This window comes from Populus nigra, chromosome 13 (assembly GCF_951802175.1).
Source record: "Populus nigra chromosome 13, ddPopNigr1.1, whole genome shotgun sequence".
NCBI lineage: Eukaryota > Viridiplantae > Streptophyta > Magnoliopsida > Malpighiales > Salicaceae > Populus > Populus nigra.
In genome coordinates this window covers 15,435,561-15,443,004 of record NC_084864.1, presented here as the reverse complement: position 1 = coordinate 15,443,004, position 7,444 = coordinate 15,435,561, and the positions used below count along the sequence as shown (strand labels likewise).

Below are 7,444 nucleotides of genomic sequence, written 5' to 3'. Positions count from 1 at the left end.
CTTCTTCTTGTTTTCTTTTGCCATACTACTCACCTTTTGTTCTCTTCTTGTTTCACAAGTAATTAAAAATAGGTTTCATGATGTATCCAAAGTATTGGAGAAAATTGCAATATCTCTTGCCGCCTTTGCATTTTTCACCACCATCACATCTCCATTGATCCTGAGCCTCAAGTGAAGTGCTTGCAGTATTGTTCTACCCATTGCACGACTAATGTTGTCTTGTGCTGGAAAAATCTGCATTGGACTAGAGCAGGGTTTTAAGATAGTGATCTTTCTGCATGTTGAGAGTGATATTAATGATGTGCAGTCCTTTTCCTCAAGCAAACAGTATAGAAATTGAGGTCTCAGAGAAGCTGAAGTACTAGAGTTCTACTACTTCGCTGGCTGAAGCAGATCTTCCTGCTTTCTCTGCCCCAAGATTGCTTCAAACCTCAGCTGCACATGATGACTGTCACAACCAGAATTTGTACAAAAGATGGTAGCTGTCTTTACCCGGATTTGGTCCAATACTAGTTAAATGGAATACTGGTACGGGCGCACACTCTCTTAACAGAATCTCATATTCCCAGCTGCCTTCCATGATGTAAAAGACAATGCAGTGGACTGCTTTCTTTCTACTGATGAGGCCACCAAAGTGGAAGTCGGTGACGAGAAATTGAAAAGGATAACATTGGTATTCACGATTGAGGAGGGAAGTAATTGAACAGGATTTCGGGGAAGTACTCCATAGGCTCGCTGAGCCAGAGCTTCAGCAAAGCAGCTGACAGCTGTTTCTGTTACTTTTCTGGTTTCCTTAGCAGTCAGAACTTCCATTTCCTCAAAAAGAAAATCTGCAAGTTTGAGATCACCATCTGCAACTGCCTTAGCACAATCTATCAATCTTTTGACTTATAGGAGAGTCCATTTCTGTAAGCACCAAATTAAGAACCGTGGCCCTGTAGAAGGATAAACAGAATACTTGGTTTGTAAGCACCAAACTAAGTATCTGTGATCCACCAGCCCCTATTCCACATCCAACCTATTTCCTTGTTTCTTTTCTTTTCTGTTTTCTTTCTTTAATTGACTATGAATTGCTTTGTTCATGCAAGTCAATGGCAGGCAGGCCCTATGTATGCTGTCCTTACTCGCCATCCACACCCATTCGCCACCAAATATTTTTGCTAGTATGTCCACACCCACAAAAGACCCACCTTCTATTGGTCAAGTCTAGTAGGACCCGACCTTACATCTTCCTTTCTTAATCCTTACATTTCGTTCTTTCCAAGTTGCATGGCTCCTCGCTAGAAAACACTCCATTAATCATTTTAGTTTAAAATTCATTTTACATCCTATGTATTTATCTATTTAGTGAAATTTATGTGTAGCCCACACACTCATGAAGAAGACTTGTGGACTTCTACAGAAATAGACACGGGCAACCTTGTCTGATTAATAATACTAGAAATGCTAGCAGATGAATTCCATGATCTTTTTTCTTAGCTCGGATAGGAAAAGGGATCCCACATCTCCTATCAAAGACACGCGCGCGCGCGCGTATCCATGTAAGCACAAACAGACTTTCGCCATAGGACCATTGCTGAAGGAATCAGATATCTCGAATGGCTTGTTAGCCTCTACCATTGGGATAGAATGGATGATTAGTCAAGGTTTGGTTGCCAGTAACGCTGATGACATTATCAAAGAGACTACTTATGGCACTTACTAAGGACATGTTCAAGCTAACAACATCATAACCTCATGCCTTAGCATTTTGTCTTCAAGGAGACCATTAATTGGTGATGAAAGCTTTTTAACTGTGTTTGTCATGGTGGCCTCAAGGACCAATCAGTCCAGATAAAATGAAATACGTTTTGCTAGCTATACCTCTTTAACCTCAACATTTGGAGTCCTATGAGTCTATGACACAGTTATAGCCCTGTAATTATGTTCTGTTTTTACTATTTTACCTCAATTCAGTAGGGAAGTCAATTACAAGCAATCTTGTACTTCACTTTTTGAATAGATTAACCAATGTTTTTAATTACCATTGAAATTTCTATTTTAAATCAATCAATCACGTCATTATTTATTTTTAAAAATAAAAATTTAGAGAATAAAAATTGTGAATATATAGTATAAAAAATTTATAGAGTATTTATAGACCACGAGTCATGTTCTTTAAGAGGTTACAATGTAATTTTATCTAGATAGTATTAATGAAAGATAAATATCTCTTATATATATATTAATCAAAGTTAAATACATTTTAGACAAATATTAACATGATAAAAATATAATAGGTTGGTGACAGAATTTTTAAACACCTAAAATGTAGAGAATAGAATCCAAAATCTCTTCCTCTAGACTAAGCCCATGAGAACTGGAATGAGGGTTGGGCTTTTTATATGCTCCGTGGAGGCTGGGTATTTCCTCCAGGTTGAGCTTCTAGGGGCTCGGCCCAGGTACATTACCTGACACCAAGAGTTTTCGGGCATTTTCAACTGATAAACTAAATTGTACGCACCAAAACATTTTCAACTGCTCACAACAAGTTTAGTAAACACAGAAGATGTATACACGCAGCACATCAATTGGTATGCAGAAATATATTCAAAGAAAAAGTAAGCCCCAAGATCCAAATAAAAGTCTCAATTTGTTCATCAACAGAACAATCCATTCATCAACAAGAAAGAATACGAAACAACAATTCCACAATTAAAAGAAGCACACCTGCTCACAATGCCGCAAAGAGCTCCCAGAAACAGCAACAGGCTGAATGTTATTCCAATCGGAAAACGAAACTTCACTTGAATCCTCATGGTTCCTCTCCAGACTCATTTGATTCAAATTCAAACTGCCAAACAAATGCAATGGCTGGACACTATACCCAGGTGCTATAACAGTCTTGGAATTCTCACAACCTTTCCTCAAACTAGCTGAAATCCCATCCATCAATGTCTTCTCTTCCAAATCTTCCAGATTCGCAGGAAGAAAAAACTCCACCACATAATCAACATTACTTCTATAAAACCCCTCCCTTATCATTAACATTATAGCTAAAGCAGAACGAAGCCCAGAACTCCTAGCATCATCCACAAACGGATAATCAGCTACGTCAAGCAACAAACATTGGAGACAGAGTAATGATGCGTCGATTTAAGTGCTTTTCCAGCAACACCTTGACCTTCTTCGAGATGATGCCCTATACACGCCTTGAGAAACCCTTGCATCCCTAAATCATTCACATAACAAGCACTATTCACAATGTTTAAGGTTCTTTTGTTGTTTATAAGGGGATATGAAGAAACCCATGTTAGAGCTATAGGTAAATTATGTGCACGACATGTTTCTTCAAGGATGTCTGCAATTTCAGTTAAAACAGCTGGCTGATTCATTTTAGTAAGCCAAACCCTGAAAAAAGACAAGATAAATAAAGGGTTTCTTGAAATTAAGATTTGTGTCAAAATTACTGTAAGAGAGAAGTTACTGTAAGAGAGAAGCAGTTGATACTGACCTTGGAGAAATGAAAACCAAATTCTCAGATTCTCAGTGAAAAGAGGAAAGAGATGCAGATGGAAATTTGGTTGCTGGGAAAATAAGTCAACCAGCAAGTTGGCAGATATGTCATGGGTTGTTGTATTTTTATTTTTATTTTTATTTTAAATATTTTTTATTTTTTACAATTAAGTTTTTTTAAAAAAATAAATTAAAAAATATTATTATAATATATTTCTAAACAAAAAATAATATAAAAATTAAATACTATTATAATTTTAAATATTATTCTGTTATCACAGGTAAAAAGTATTTTTAAAAAATCTTATATTTATATATTTTTTTATTATTTTAATATATCAATGATAAAAATAAATTTTAAATTAAAAATATTTAAAAAAATAATAATTACCACAATCAATCAATCACAGATCCTGTATTAATTTATTTGGTAAAAAACAAACAACCTAACTTAAAGGTGGATCAATGGCATGGTTGTTCTGTAAACCATGCATATCAAACCTCAACCGATAGTTCTATGGGTTTACTGGAAAATTTATTCACATAACTCAAGTTAGATTAGATTTCAAATTAGGTTGAGAATTAATTTAGTTAAATTTGATAGATTCGATCGACTTTGATGAGATTTAATTGGATTAATTTTTTTAAAAAAATTGTTATTTCTTGTAAAAAACATTGTAATTTCATGTTTTTATTTTTTATTTTTTATTTTTTGTAAAAATCATCATCATTTCATGTTACAAGTTTGTCAACCCTCACTTATCATATAATATTGTTGAGAAATTAAAAAAATATATATTAAAACTAAGAATTAAAATGATTATAGAATAAGTTAAAGATAATGAAAAATCAAAATGATGGAAGAATAAATAATATTTAATGATATTGTAATATATGAAAGATTAAACGAATATTACTATAAAATTATATAAAAGAATATAATAAAAAGAATTATAAAAATATTTATTATTACTTAATATTGTTTTTTAAAAAAATGTTATGGGAGTTCTTTGTAATAGAGAGACAAAGGCAGGTGAGGGAAACAATGAGAGAGGCAAAAAAGTGCTGTGTTAAAATGATAGAGAAAAAGAAGCTGGCATGCATGGTTGAGGAAATCCAAGAAGAAGTGAGTTATGGATGAGGTTGCTGAGTTTGGGTAAATTGTTTTTGTGATTGAGGTTTATAATCTAATTATCCTAATTATATATAAAATTCAATCATAAAAGGTTAGTTTTTTTTATTTTATGAGTTCATTTTTTTTAAAAAAAATGGAGATATTTTTATTATTTATTGTAGGTTATAAATTTTATATTTTTTCTACTCTTTATGATATCTTTTTTTCTTTAAAATATACTCAAAAGAATAATTAATAATATGATACTATCACTGTAAATTTTTTTTGTCTCTTTTTTTTTAAAAAAATTAATTCATAAAATAACCAATAGCATTTCACTATCACCATAAAATTTCCCGAGAAAAATGTATATAATTTATAGTATTATAAAATTGAAATCATGTATTTTTCTTTTTCTTGTCGGGCTAAAGTTTTTAGCTCGATTAGATCATATTAATTTAAGCCAAGCCCACCGAAATAATCTATTATTTTCTGGTGGCCTCTAAGAAGACAAAAGCCCACAAAAGATTTAGAAACCGCCGCAAAAGAACCCTAATTCTAAAAACTCCTACAAAACGATCACAGTAACAAATCTGTCACAATCACAGTAACAAATCTGCCACAATCACAAATCTCTCCCTCTCCCTCTCCCCCTCCCTCCTGAGGGATGGAAAATAGAAACGAGAATAATATAAGAGAAGTTGACGAGGTCTGGAAAGAAGAAGCCACTGAGTTGAGGATGGTTAAGGAGGAAATAACTTGTTTGGTAAACTATAAGGACTGAGTTTGTCATAACCCAATTTTTGACCATTTTATTTTATTATTATTTTATTTACCGAAAAGGATAAAAAAATGAAAAAAACAAAATAATAATGATGAAAAAACAAGTAAAATGAAATAAATGAAGAATGAATTAAAATTTGGGTTAAGGGCAATATGATTGGAAGTTTTGGGGTTTAATTAAACTTTGGATTTAATTTAATTAATCCAATCAAGAGTTTAATTGGAGAATTGATTAAGTTTTGAGACTTAATTAAGCTTGGAATTAATTTAATTCATCCAATCAAGGGTTTAATTGGAGAATTGATAAGTTTTGAGACTTAATTAAGCTTGGATTTAATTTTATTAATCCAATCAGGGGTTTAATTAGAGAATTGATAAGTTTTAGACTTAATTGGACTTTGGATTTAATTAAATTAACTTATTCAGGGACTTAATTGAAGAAATATTAAAGTTTGGGGTCAAAATTGGAAAATTAGAATCCAAGGATTACATTGAAAATGTCGCGCAAATGCAAGGATCCAATTACATTTTAACCAGCAGCTTGATTGCAAAATTACAAAATTCCGAGGACCAAATTGAAAGCAGCCTTTGGAATTGTAAAAACGGAGTCGTTTTAGGAGGCGACTGTTCGCTCGTCTTCTTCCCCTGTAGCGGCTCCGCCATTAAACGCAGGGACGTTTCTCCATTGAATGGAACGCCCCACGCCATTACTGCCGGCTGTTACAGCGCCGATCGATCTCCCAGCCCTATAAAAACCCGGGTAAATGCAACCTCGCAGGGGGGGAGGAGGACAGAAAAAGACTGGGGGGGAAGGACGAACCAGAATAGAAACTGTTTTCCTTGTTTCTTCTCAGAGAACAGGGGCGAAGAAAAATAAACAGGGGAATAGATAGGGAGTAGATAGAGAGAGAGACCAGGAGAGGGACACACGAAAAGGACGGGGAAAGAAAAAACAGAACCAGGGCTTTGGCAAACACAACCAGCAACCCATCATGCCTTTATTGCCATCTTCTTCGTCCTGAGCAGGGGAAAACCGAGAGACACCAGGGTAGCAGACCATTGTTCCCCTGTTTCTTCTCAAAGAAACAGAGGCCGTCCTCTGGCTTTATAAAAGGGACGTAGAGAGGAGGACAGTGAAACAAGAAACCCACTGACCACCTCTTCTCCAACACCAGCTTCCAAAACCAGAGGAAAAGGCTAAAAAAGAGAGGAACGAGCAGTTGACAGAAGGGGAACGAACGAACGCAGGGATCTTGAGGCAAGGATAGATGACCAAGAAAGACTGAAAAATCCGGATCGCCACTTCCAGCACCAGGTAAGTTGCGCTTTCCCTTCTTCTGGCATTTTAATTACATGCTCTTATAGCGAGCGTGCGTGAATTGTTCACACACGCCTGCTGGTGAAAACAAAAAACAATGGCCAGCCGGGTCAAGCATGTGACCCGGCTAGGCCTGCTGGGTCCAGCCCAGCCCCATGGGCTGAGCTGGGCCCAGCCCCAAAAAAATATAGAAAAAATAAAAAAACAGAAAAAAATAAAAAAGGTAGAAAAAATAAAAAAATAAAAAATGTGTATGCATGAATAAAAATAATGTAAATTTACTGGTTTATTCACTGACGCCAGAGTCAGGAATAAGAAATACTGGTTTAAATTTATATTATTTTTTATTCGTTGTATTTTATTTTATTTAGCTAGAAAAATAAAAATATGTGCATGCGTAAAAATAAATTTATTTTTATTTGTTTATTCACTAGACGTTAGAGTAAGGAATAAAAAATATTGATCTAATTTTTTTTCGTAGCTACGAATTTTTACCAACGCCAGAGTTGGAATTATTCGAGCTCGAATATTCACTGGCGCCAGAGTCAGGAATATTATAAACAAATCATCATAGCATAAACTAATAAATATTTAGCAATTTAAGACAAAACCGACAATGCAGTCTGCCTTAGGCAGAACGTTTAAGGGGTGATAATATCTTCCCTTTTACGTAACCAATCCCGAGCCATAGAATCTCTGTTGACCAGTTAGGGTTCCTAGTGACCATAATACTA

General features: G+C 34.5%; 1 long non-coding RNA gene across 1 annotated transcript; it reads right to left on the bottom strand.

Moving 5' to 3' along the window:
• Nucleotides 1–2,566: 2,566 nt before the first annotated feature.
• On the bottom strand, nucleotides 2,567–3,592 carry LOC133670380 (uncharacterized). Its single transcript, XR_009834068.1, has 2 exons — nucleotides 3,494–3,592; nucleotides 2,567–3,390 (listed from the first exon to the last, which is right to left on the bottom strand). It is a non-coding gene; the product is annotated as an uncharacterized LOC133670380 (long non-coding RNA).
• Nucleotides 3,593–7,444: the final 3,852 nt, after the last annotated feature.